General features: G+C 41.2%; 1 long non-coding RNA gene across 2 annotated transcripts; it reads right to left on the reverse strand.

Moving 5' to 3' along the window:
• Positions 1-12,004: 12,004 nt before the first annotated feature.
• Positions 12,005-13,275, reverse strand: LOC104223672 (uncharacterized). 2 transcript variants are annotated; one of them, XR_011405429.1, is made up of 3 exons: positions 13,063-13,275; positions 12,541-12,982; positions 12,005-12,390 (listed from the first exon to the last, which is right to left on the reverse strand). It is a non-coding gene; the product is annotated as an uncharacterized lncRNA (long non-coding RNA). The 2 variants fall into 2 exon arrangements; XR_710179.2 differs by having other exon boundaries at positions 12,005-12,402.

Below are 13,275 nucleotides of genomic sequence, written 5' to 3' on the forward strand. Positions count from 1 at the left end.
GTTTCAGAGCACTAGGTTCCCTTAGGTCTCACGAGTCATGAGCGAGTCTAGTAGAGTCTTGTGGATCGATACGGAGATGTCTGTACTTATCTTCGAGAGGCTACAAGGCTGTTAGGAGCACTTCCCTTCTTGATTTCTCATCGTGCAGTTTGATTCCTTTGAGGCTTATGCCCTTGTTTCCTTCCTACTCAATCTTATGCGACGCGAAGCACTAATTATAAATCGAGAATTGAGGAATTGTAATGGTACTACAGATGTGGTGCGGGATGTTTCTCCCGGCATAGTTGGTTAGGCTATTGTCGTCACCTTGCAGAAGGATATTCTGTCCTTTTAGCTCGGTAGCTGAACTTCTGAGAGCTTGAGGCTATGCGCAAATTGTTATGATTGCTCATGATTGGTTATCGCACGATATTGATGTGATGATAGGATACTTGCCTATGTGTTGGAGCAGTGAATGACTTGAAAGGAGGTCTACTCAGTGAGTGATTTAGAGGTCTGGTATTTCATTTTCGGTAGAGAAAAGAAATTGGCCTATGAATGTCCAGATTTGGATCGATGGAGTAACGAGACTTGGTGTTTTCAGTGTGGTGGGATTTTCATATGCAGCGTGGTATCGTCGTCCTCGATTGGATGTGTTAAGTTCGTTGGTGTTATGGTTTTCTTCAATCCGCCTTTGGGGCAGAGTAGCATATGGGTTCTGTGGTAAGATGACTACACTCCTTGAGAAAAGTTTAGAGTGATTTGGGATTCATGGTGGATAGTGAATTTGAAATATTGGCTAGCATAACTACAGGAGATTTGATATGATGGAAAGGAGCTGCTTGATATGAAGAAGGATACAACATAACCTTGAATTGGAGGATATTGTCGCACGTTTAGTTGATGTCTACGAGGAGTGAAGGACTTGTGCAGCCGATGAATGAGCTCGGCCTCAGGTGGGTTATCTCCTATGAGCAGGTCAACAGTCGCGTGGTTGGTGAAGCTCCTGCGAAGGATTTTATTGGCTATCCGGTAAGAGGTCTAATATGTGAATGTTGCTAGAGATTAAGAGTGTTTATGAAATGCTAACAGAAGGATTTCAAGGAATCTGGCGGTTTAATTGTGCAAGGTCATGTCAATAAGAGATAAAGAGTTTTGGTGCATTCCAGAGTTGTGTAATAGTTGCTTCAAGCTAAGTGGGAGAGTCCCACCACCTACGGTTGGATTGCATGGTCGTCTATTTGTGAGATTTCTTGTTATTAGTATATTGATGGGTTATTTCAGCTAAGGGAAAGGAACATAAGAGACAATTTGAGCAGAGGAATTGTTAAAGGTGTGCTGTAGTTGGACCTATTGACTCATGTTCAGATTTGGGGAAGGATTCAGGATTTATGCCTTGTATAAATGTGGGTTTCAAGGAAAGTGATTCAGACGGGTGCTTTGTCGAGAGGGTGTTCATGTGCTAGAAGATTCATGGAGTTGATTATATTCGGGACCAAGTCAGAGTGGGTGGCTCTCAACAACGGTCCTAGTGGATTCAAAAGTTAAAGTGTGGTGCCTAATGATTTCGAGCCCATAAGTATGGTTAAGAGTCAAGCTTTTGTAACAGATTATGAAAAGAGGCTTGGAATGTTCTATGATATCTTCAGCTTGTAGTGTAACATTTGGGGGGAATGAGAGAAAATGACTTCGGATTCGTAGAGGAATTATCAGAATGGATGTACCAGTTGAGATGCAAATATGCACACAAGGAAGGCATAAGGTGGTTCGTGGGATTTGAGACAGCATGGTCTCGTGTTACAAGGCCACTAGGGACGAGTGCGGGTTGAGTGCGTTATGTGTTGAATGAAGTTATTATTATTCTAAGGCAATTAATGATAAATTGGAAGAGGTTGGATTGGTTAGCTATGGTTGAATTGGCATACTAGTGGTAGTGATCGGTTCCTTCAGCGTGTTAAGTTATACACATGATTACAGTAATGTGTGTGAGGTTTGATCGTTGACCACTACTTGAGGTTTGTATTTTCTGCGGTTATGAGAATTTAGTCACGAGTTGTAATAGTTCCCTTGAAATGAGTTAAGTAAAAGGTTTCTATATGATGAAGTGTTTACCCGATTAGTGGTTCAGGAGATATGATGAAATTCTTGTACTCTCGCACATTGTTATGATTAAGTGCCATGAGTAGTATGGGATTTGGAAGTTGAGAATCAAGGTTGCGGTTCGGTGTTGGCAAGGAGGTCACAAGCTCGGATGAGCAGGAAAAGAATTTAGATGTTTAGAGTAAGCTGGTATTATCTTCAGCGTTACCTGAGATCAGTGTCATGAGTAAGAGGTTTTGTGTATTGACTCGCGGATCCTTGATTCGCTTTGCAGCATTTGTATGGCCAGTGGTATGGATGTGTAGACTTGTTACCTAGTTTAGAAGGCCATGGGAGTGTATCCCTCGGAAAGATTGTATAAGTATGACGTGTAGTCACTTAATTGATTGGGGATTTAAACCAAGTATGGAGATTGTGGTACTATCGCTAATTGAGAATTTATGCCTGAAGGGCACTCGGTTCATTTGGTTCTAGAGGGTTGTTCCGGATTGGACGATTGTTCTTGTGTGTTATGGGAAAAAAAGGGTTATTATGGACCAAGGAAAGATTATTGGCGTAGTTTGGTACGAGCAGAATCGGCTTGAGGTCTGTGAATGGATTTAAATATTAATATGGGCTCTATATCAGGCCAAATGTGTTCATTTCAGCATAGCACTCCTTATGGAGGAGTATTCAGACATTGGATGTTATTTCGTCGCCGGCTATTTCATGTAATGCTATATCGTGCCGTGTGAGTTGCGAAACGGCTTAATAAATTTCTTAGGCATTGAGGTTTCGCATAGCGATGGTGTCATATGAGCAGGATGGCTTTTGAGATTCAGATCATATATCGCACCTCAGTTGTGCTTGAGTTTTGTAGCTTATGGCGCTATATGTCTCTCCAGGGTTTGTATTATGCACTTAGCGTGCTTGTGACCGATATTCGGTATTTTGTTGTAATGAGCAATTTAGCTCGTTGTGTATCTCCTTATGTGAACTTTATATATGGATCGGGTGGCACGCCACCACGGGTATGTTATTTGGATCGGGTTGCATGCCGCAACAGTGTGATCTTGAATACAGCTTTCTATGAAATTTTTGTGTGTCTTGTTTCCCATTTTCTAAGGAAAGTTCATATTAGTGCGTGAGCTGAGTAGTCCCTTCCAGTGTTCGTTTTCCTTTATATATCACGTTCAAGTTCATAACCTATTGGCACATTGTGGCATCATATGATACTTTTGATCATGTTCGGGGTAGCTTATTGCCTGAGCAGTTCGTACTGGGTGAGACGAGATCATTGGATTTAGGATCAGTGCAATCTGATTATATAAAGTATATTAAGGAGCAAAGACCATTATTTGGTTCATGATGAGGTGATGGTTCTTGTCAGGAGTATAGACCCAATGATTTATTGAATCGGCAGTTGGTTATGGATTTCTACACGTCTCTTCCATCGTAGCGGTATTGTGAGAGTTGGAACAAAAATTATATATATCATGAGGTGCATTGTGAGCATCAGATTCGGGAAATGTCGGTTATTATGATTAGAGAATGTTGTTATGGTCCTATGAATGATGTGGTGCATAGTGAGAATTCAGCAAGGGTATGCAGTCATGTTCTGGTACCTCGTGTAGTGATTGATACGGTGTTCATATATTGGAAGCAAGCCTGGCAGAGAATTCCGGATGTTGGAATTGGGCTCTAAGCTTATTTGCTTGAATAAAAGGGAGTATCTTCAGAATTGATCGAGCTAATGTACTTAACTGGGTTGCAGTAGCACGGGTAGGTGCACAAGGTGTTAAACAGTGATTTCGGACAACTCCAGCGCAGTTCTTAGCACATTCGAGGACGAACGCATGTTTAAGTGGGAGAGAATGTAACAACATGACCGGTCATTTTGAGCTCTAGCACGTTGTTTAACAGTTTGAGGACATGAGCAGCTTCACTTTAGGTATTATGACTTGTACGCATGGTCGAAATTGAATTTCGGGAAGTTCGGAGTTGATTTGGAAAGAGAATTCTCATTTCAGAAGCTTTAAGTTGAAAGAATTAACTAAGATTGGATTTTTTGAGTAAACGACCTCAAAATTGGGATTTGAAGGTTCCAGCAGGTTCGTATGATGATTTCAGACTTGGGCGTATGTCAGGATCGGGTTTTGGAAGATCCGGGAACGTTTCGACACCTATTGTGGAAGTTAGCATTTTTGAAAGAATTTCATAAGTTTGGGTTGAAGTGCATTTTAGTGTTATCAATGTCCATTTGGGATTCCGAGTCTGGGAATAGCTCCGTATGGTGATTCTGGTGTTGGGAGCGCGATCGAAGTGAATTCGGGGGTCCGTGGGTCATGTTGGAGTCATTTGGCTAAAGATAGAAATTTGAAGGTTTTTGAGGAGTTTGACCGTAAGTGGACTTTTTTATGTCGGGGTCGGAATCCAATTCTGGAAGTTAGATAGGTCAATTGGACGAGATTTGATAGGTTTCAGCATCGAATGAAGAAATTTTAAGTTCTAAAGTTCATTAAGTTTGAATCAAGGTGTGATCAATGATTTTAGCATTGTTTGATGTGATTTGAGGCCTCGAGCAGGTCCGTGTGATGTTATGGGACTGGTTTGTGTGATTGGACGGGTCTCGGGGGCCTCATGCGTGTTTTGGGGTGGTTTCGGATCATTTCGGGTTGTGTTATTGCTACAGATTTCTGTTTCTGGTTTCCTTCTTCGCGATCGCGAAGGGAGTTCCGCGATCGCGAAGAGGAAAGTGGGAGGCTGCTGGATTTGGCCTTTGCGAATACGGAGTGGAGGTCGCGAACACGAAGGGGTGGACTGAGTTGTCTACGCGAACGCGAAAGGGAGTTCCGCGATCGCGATCGCGTAGAAGGAAATAGGGGAGCAGGGCCTGATGGCGTTGGCCTACGTGAACGCGAGGCCTGGTACGCGAATGAATAGGGTCTGGAAAGATAACCTTCACGAATGCGAACACCGTTCCGCGAACGCGATGAAGGGATTTGGGGCTGCAGCAGGTTGTGCTTCGCGAACGCGAGGTCATTTCCGCGTTCGCGAAGAAGGGCAGTGTTAGGCAGTGAGTTGTCTTAAGACGAGATTTGGCCCATTTTCTTTCATTTTCTCTTGGGTTGGGCGATTCTTGGAGGGTTTCAAGAGAGGGTTTTCATCATCAATAGCAAGGTAAGTTATCCCCACTTATTATGATTTAAATACACGGTTATGTATAGATTTTAACATGGAAATTAGTAGAAATTTGGGATTTTGAGGAAGACCTAGAAATTTGATAATCTTGGATTTTGACCACGATTTTGGGCATGAAATTGAGAGCAAATTATATATTTGAGTTCGTGAGGTTATGGGTAAACTTTATCTTCGAAAAATTTCGGAATCAGGGCATGCGGCCCGAGGGCAATTTTGTCAACTTTTCAATTGGGGCTAGGAATTGTTATAAATTGGATTATTATGAGTAATTGAACATGTATTAATAGGTTTACATAATTGTTGACTAGTTTTGGAGCATTGTGCATCGATTTGAGTCTTCAAAAGGGCGTGGGATGCCGGTTTTGGAACTTCGGAGCGATGTAAGTCTCTTTTCTAACCTTGTAAGAGAGAATTGTCCCCATAGATGAAATAATTGGTTATGTGCTCCTATTTGTGGGGGCTACGTATGCACGAGGTGACGAGAGTCCGTGCGTAGCTACTATTATGTTTAAGTCCGGGTAGTCTAGGACCCAAAAACATGTTATACCTAAAATATTTATAATCTTATTGACAACTGAAATTGCCTAAATCATAACGAATTAGTAAAAGAATTTCTAAAAAGAGTTAAACCTCATTTTCTTCAATCGTTAAAAGAGAATCGACTTTTCCTTGGATAAACATTTCTTGATGAATTCTTAATTGACTGTTTGAATGTGTGTATCTATCAGTACCTGCGTCGCACGTATGATTCGCGAGCATGGTAACTCTATTATTTATATTTGATTGCGTCGCACGTATGATTCGCGAGCGGGGTAATAGATGCATCTATGGTTCGTGCCATTCGACCCTCTGGCAGTGCATATTTTAAATATTTGTTGGATCGGGTCGTACGACCTCGGCATGATTTCGCGCATGCTTGTAATGCTTGCTTGAGATTTACAAATTGATATTGCCTCCCTGGTATGAGATAAATTGATAAATAATGGATTATGAATTTGGAGACTTCTAAATATAAAAAGGAATGTTTACTTGTTTCTTGACTTACTTGAGTTTACTGCCGTTTTTAATAAATTCATCATTATTTGCATTATTAATATATTATTATTGGACCACTAGTAAGTGTCGAAGTCGACCTCTCGTCTCTACTTCTTTGAGGTTAGACGGGATACTTACTGGGTACACGTTGTTTTTGTACTCATACTACACTTGCTGTGCATTTTTGTTGCACACGCACATGTATGTCTAGTGGCCTAGTTGGGCGCAGCGGCATGGTTGATATAGAGACTTAGGTGAGCTGCACCTCTCGAGACAACCCGCAACCAACAGAGTCTCCTTTAGAGTATTGTACTGTATTTTTATTTTTGTCCAATTTGTATTTCGGACAGTTGGTGTATTACATTATTCCCTAGAAACTGCTCATGCAGTTGTGACACCGGGTTTTGGGATGATTATAGGGTATTTTGTATTAACTTCTAAACATTCTTTTAATTATTTTGTAAAGATTATCTTTTACTATCCAAATTAAAGGAAAATCATAGTTTTCACAATTATTTATACGAGAATTTAATTAAGTATTTATGGTTGGCTTGCCTGACAGCGGTGTTCAGCGCCATCACGACCCTTAGTGGATTTTGGGTCGTGACACCAGGTATTTCCGCACATGCGGACCAATTATCGCACCTGCGGTTTTCACTTAAGGGCCAACTTCCGCATCTGCGGTTAGAACCTCGCACCCGCGGCCCCGCAGGGGCGCTAGGAGCTCCCCACTTGCGATCCATCTCCAATTGACCAAAACCGCTTCTGCGACCTCCTTCACGCATCGGCGACACAGCACCTACGGTCCCCTATCCGCAGGTGCGGTTATGATAGGAACCTCCAAAATACATTCTGATCACGCTCCTAAGTCCCAAATCACCTAACGATGCTATCCGAACCATAAAAATCAAATTTCGAGATCATTTACTCTCAAGTCAACATCTGGTTGACTTTTCCAACTAAAAGGCCAATTTAATAGACTAAGTGTCTCATTCCTCTACGAAACCACTCTGAACCCAAACTAGCCAACACGATGCGATGAAATACAGCTGAACAACACAAAAAGAAGCAGAAATGGGGGAAACTGAGCGGTAACTCATGAAACGACCGGCCGGGTCGTTACATCCTTCCCCTCTTAAACAAACGTTCATCCTCGAACGAGTCAAGAAACATATCTGAAGCCTCAAACATGTGAGGATATCTGCTCCGCATATCCCGCTCGGTCTCTCAGGTAGCCTCCTCCACGGGCCGACCTCTCCACTGCACTTTCATTGAAGCTACATCCTTTGATCTCAACTTTCAGACCTGCCACTCCAAAATAGCCACTAGCTCTACATCATAAGTCATATCACCGTCTAATTGAACCGTGCTGAAATCCAAAACATGATACATATAGCCACTATACTTCCGGAGCATAGAAACATGAAATATCGGATGCACACTCGACAAGCTAGGTGGCAAAGCCAGCTCATAAGCCACCTCCCCAATCCTCCGAAGCATCTCAAAAGGCCTAATGAACCTGGGACTCAATTTACCCTTCTTCCCAAATCTCATAACACCCTTCATAGGTGAAACCTTCAATAGAACCTTCTCCCCAACCATGTAGGACACGTCACGAACCTTCCTATCAGCATAACTCTTTTGTCTTGACTGCGTTATACGAAGCCGCTCTTGAATCACCTTCACCTTGTCCAAAGCATCCTGCACCAAGTCTGTACCCAAAAGCCTAGCCTCACCTGGCTCAAACCAACCAATTGGAGATCTATATTGTCTCCCATATAAATCCTCATGTGGAGCCATTTGAATACTCGACTGATAACTATTGTTATAAGCAAACTTCGCGAGCGGTATGGTTATGATTTATGCGTGTTTCTTTCATCATTGGCAGTATACGAGAGTGTTGGAATGAGGCTTTACTTGATAAGAGGTTTATAACCAGTATTGGGTTGTATGAGCAATTGTTGTGGTTAGAAGTTATCGCTATGAGCATTTGAGTTATGTGGTATATCATATGATTTCATCTTGAGATGTGGTTATGGCTTGATACAGCGTGTTCGGACTTATTCAGTGTGTAGATGTGAGATTCAGATCCCATAGATAATTTCGGAAGTGGAAATTTGGTTCTAAGGTTATGGGCTAGGGTGAATTGTGAAATTTCAGTTATGTTGTGCTATCGGACCTATATGGGATAGGGAAACATGGGATCACCCCCGAGTATGTGTATGATAAGGTTATACAGCGATTTGATGGCTTTTGGAACAATTTTGGGCATGTTCGAGGACAAACATTTGTTTAAGAGAGGGAGGATGTAACGATCCGGCCGGTCGTTTCATGCGTTATAGCCTTGTTTCCCCCATTTCTACTTCTTTATATGCTATTCAGCTGTATTATGTGGTATCGGGTTGGTTGGTTGGGGTTCGGAGTGGTTTTGGAGAGGAATGAGACACTTAGTCTCTTTTGAGTAAGCTTAAGTTGGAAAAGTCATCCGGATGTTGACTTATGTGTAGAAGGTCTCGGATGTAAATTCTGACGGTTCGGTTAGCTCCATTAGGTAATTTTGGGCTTAGGAGCGTGTTCGGAATATGGTTTGAAGGTCCGTGGTAGATTTAGGCTTGAATTGGTGAAAGTGGAAATTTGGCATTTTTCCGTCGGCAGTGAAAATCATGATATCAGGGCCGGAACGGAATTCCGGAAATTGGAGTAAGTCCGTAGTGTCATTTGTGACGTGTGTGCAAAATTTCAATTCATTCGGAGCTGCTTTGATAGGTTTCGGCGTCGTTTGTGAAATTTGAAAGTTTATAAGTTCTTACACTTGAATTCGAGGTTGATTTAGTGTTTTGGCATTGTTTTGAGTGATTCGAAGGCTCGACTAAGTTTTAATGACGTTATGGAATGTGTTGGCATGTTTGGTTGAGGTCCCGAGGGCCTTGGGTGTGTTTCGGATGCCCAATGGGACATTTTTAAACTTGAAAATTTGGCAGATTTGTTGGTGTTTTGTTGCAGAAAGATTGTTCTTCGCGATCGTGTAGGCTTGTTTGGAGCAGAGGCGAGTTTGTGCTATGCGATCGCAGTGATTGGAACACGATCGCGTGCTTGGGTGCTGATGTGCTTCGCGAACGCGTGGTAATGCCGTGTTCGCATAGAGGTAGCAAGTTGTGGGGAGGTGAGATGAATTGTTCTATGCGATCGCGTGGGAAAGGTCGTGATCGTGTGAGTTGGTCAAGCAGTGCTTCGCGATCGCGTGGGTAGTTCTACGATCGCATAAGGTTAAGATGAGGGGCAGTCCATTTTGGGCTTCGCGATCGCGAGGCAATTTCCGCGATCGCGATGAAGGAAATGTCTGGGCAGAATATTTAAGTTCAAAAATGAGGGCTTGAGTCCATAATTCCAAAAACTCAATAGAGAGCTTGGGAGAAGGCGATTTTGGAGGGGATTTTCAGAGAAATAATTGGGGTAAGTGTTCTTCACTCAAATTTGGTTAAATTCCATGATTGTGTCTTGATTTTTATCATTTAATTTGGGAATTTGGGGTGAAAATTGGGAAAAATAGAAGAAAATTTGGAGAGTTGATTTTGGGGATTTGGATGGTCATTTGATGTTGGATTTTGTTGAATTTCATATGGGTAGACTCGTGAGTGAATGACCTTTCTAGTTTTGCAATTTTTGTCGGATTCCGAGACGTGGGCTTGGGGTCGGGGGGGTTGGGTGAATTTCGGGATTTTGGTTTGAATTGATGGTTTTTCGTTTGGAATTGATTCCTTGGCCTATATTGATTGCGTTGCATTGCTCTTGGTTAGATTCGGGACGTTTGGAGGCCAATTCTAGAGGCAAAGGCGTAGTGGAGTAGGATTTGGCTTGGTTTGAGATAAGTAACGCTTCCAAACTTGGTTCTGAGGGTTCGAAACCCCGAACTATGTGTTATATGATTAAATATTAAGGTGACGCAAATGCCAAGTGACGAGCGTGTGGGCGTGCACCATGAGAATTGTGGCCTGGTTCATTCCATGGCACCGCTTAGTGACTCTTTCTTATTGATATCTGTGTTGTGATTATATGATTAAGGAAATGAACTGTAAATTATGCTAATTATCATGTTAGGGCTTCACGCCAATGCTGTTGAAGACCCGAGTGGTCGTTTCTTGCTGTCATCTCATTAGTTTCATTGATATCCTGTACTCAATCTTGTTCATGCATATCATATCATGTCTCAGTCTCGGTTGTTGTTATTTTGGCACATCATATCATTGGTTCGGGCTAGTTTTATGGCATTGTGAGCCCATGTGTGTGAGACTGGAGAGTGATGACTGAGTGAGGTCGAGAGCCTGATTATGAGTGACAGTTATGGGATCGGGCTGCACGCTGTAGCAGATTATTGATATGCCTTCGTTGGCTTGTTATAGCGCTTGGGCTGAAAGGATCCCCTCCGGAGTCTACACACCCTCAGTGAGCGCAAATGATATTTTGAGGGATGGATTTCCCTAGATATGGATTTGTTCGAAGTATTGATATCTGAGATGGATTTCTCCCCAGGATTGGAATGCCCCTTTACCTCGGTATCGAGTGACTTATAGTCAGTGATGAGTATGTTCCGGGATGGATTTCCCTGGGCCGGATGGCCATATGCGATACCGAGTGGTTGAGTGTATATATATATATACTTAGAGATGGATTTCTCCTCAGGGTTGATTACCCTTGTTTCCTCAATACTGGTAGACTTGCAGTTAGTGTTGTATATGTTCCGGGATGGATTTCCCAAGGTCGGAAGGCCATATGCAGTACCGAGCGATTGAGCACTTGAGAGTGGAAGCATACGGTGCATTTTCATGCATTTTTGGCGTTGACATGTAGAGTTTTGCTGAGCCTTATTACTTCACATTGTTCGGATTGGTATTTACTTTACTGTTGAGTTGGATAATTGAATTGCCAGCATGCCTACTTTTCTGTTTAGTTTAATTATGTTATAATTGCTGAGGTTTAGTTCATTACTACCTATCAGTCCATAGTTTGGACTTGTTACTTACTGAGTTGGAGTACTCACGTTACCCGTTGCACCTTGTGTGCAGATCCAGGTATCTCAGGTAGCGGTAGCGGCTGTTGACTATTCCAGTCGCGGATTATCACCAGGGATAGCAAGGTAGCTGCCTAGCGATCACAGTCCTGCCTTTCTCCTTCTTTATCTTCCTTCTAGTATACTTGGCTACTTTTAGACTATTTTTGGTCTTGTTATGTTTCGGAACAATTGTAGTATTGCTCATGACTTAGTGACACCCGAGGTTGGGCTTTTATTTCCGCATTTTAGTTTTTGACTTTATATCTTTTATGAAAATTTCAGTTGAAAAAGGTTGTTGTTTAAGTTTTAATGAAATGTTGAACTATTTTGGGAATGTGTCAGTTGGCCTAATTCCATGATAGGCGCCATCATGACCGGGTTGGTTTTGGGGTCGTGACAGTAGTCATTAACTTACAATTACAAGTTTAAAAGCTAAGGACACTTAGTCCTGAACTTAGACTTACAATCTCAAAAGTTAAGGACACTTAATCCTTAACTTAGAGTTACAAGCTCAAAATTTTAGGACATTTAGTCATGAAGTTAGACTTGGAAGCTCAATACACTTAGTCCTGAATTTAAAATTCAAGTTCAAGACACAAAATGTAAGCAATTAAGAAATAATGAATACATTTAGGGACTTACACTTTTTTGTGACCTTTCCTTTTCTCCTTGCCCAACCACCCAATGAATTTCTTCAATAAGTTTTCATCATCTTTGACATAATGAAAAATACATGTACGAGTATATTTTGATTTTATCCAGCCTGTATACTCGTGAGTATTTTCATTGTGCGCCATCGATGTTCCTGTTTTTCTTTTCTGTTCAAAAGGAGATTTCAATTGCCAATTAAGCTTCTTATTCCTTTTCCCTCAACCAAGCTCTTCTCCAACATTTCCTTCAACCTCCATAGACAAACCCTCATCAATGCTCATTTGTGTAGTCGGAGGAGTAGGAGTAAGAATAGCAACTGATGAACCCATCAAAACCAATACTATCTCTCTTCCTTTTCCTAGTATATTGGTTAACGGCTTCGTCTTTGTTTTGCTCTACAAGCAACACTACATATACATTAGTTTGCTAAAAATTGTCAATTCTAGGACAAATTGTCAAATGAAGAGACAAAAACTAAGGACCTAATTTTTGAAATGTCCTGACAATTTGAATTATGAATACAATATTAAGGACACAATCAATACCTGTGTTGGTCACGCTGCCTTCTTGTATTTCTTTAACAGACAATGGAGCTGACATATTGGTTGTATTTTCTTTATCTTGCAATTGTTCTCCATGTTCTTCGATTGCAAGTTCACAAAATTCTATAAAATATTTACAAGAGCTAACACAATTAGTACTTGTTACTAATCTTTGATTAAAACTCCGTCTAATCTTTTGCAACTGTCAAGATCATGCCAGTTAAATCATTATCTTGACTAGTATTTTTTTGGCTTCCAATATTGTCTGTAAGAGAGAGAGGTGTAAAGATATCATATGTTCCTTCTATAAATTTGCAAACAATCTCACTTATGCTTGTTCCTTGGGTATTTTCTATGTCTTGAGAGTGTCCTCCACTTCTCTCTTTTGAAATTTCATCATCTTGATAGTCCACTCCATCTTCTTTCCTTGCAGCTTTAAAAGATTCTATAACATTTACAAATAATACTTGTTACTAATAGTTTACTAAAACTAACATTCAACATATCATGAAAATTCCATCTAACCTTGATTGGCATCATTTTGAATTCCAATCTTCTCTTTAAGTGAGAGAAGTGTAGATAGATCATATATTCCTTAAACACATTTTCATACAATCTCACTTATACTTGTTCCCAATGGATTTTCTAAATCCTGAGATTGCACTCCATATTTACAAATTATTTCTAGTACACTTGTCTCTTTTGGATTTTCCTGGCCTTGACATTCCACTCCGTCTT

The sequence above is a fragment of the Nicotiana sylvestris genome, chromosome 2 (genome assembly GCF_000393655.2).
Source record: "Nicotiana sylvestris chromosome 2, ASM39365v2, whole genome shotgun sequence".
NCBI classification, from domain to species: domain Eukaryota; kingdom Viridiplantae; phylum Streptophyta; class Magnoliopsida; order Solanales; family Solanaceae; genus Nicotiana; species Nicotiana sylvestris.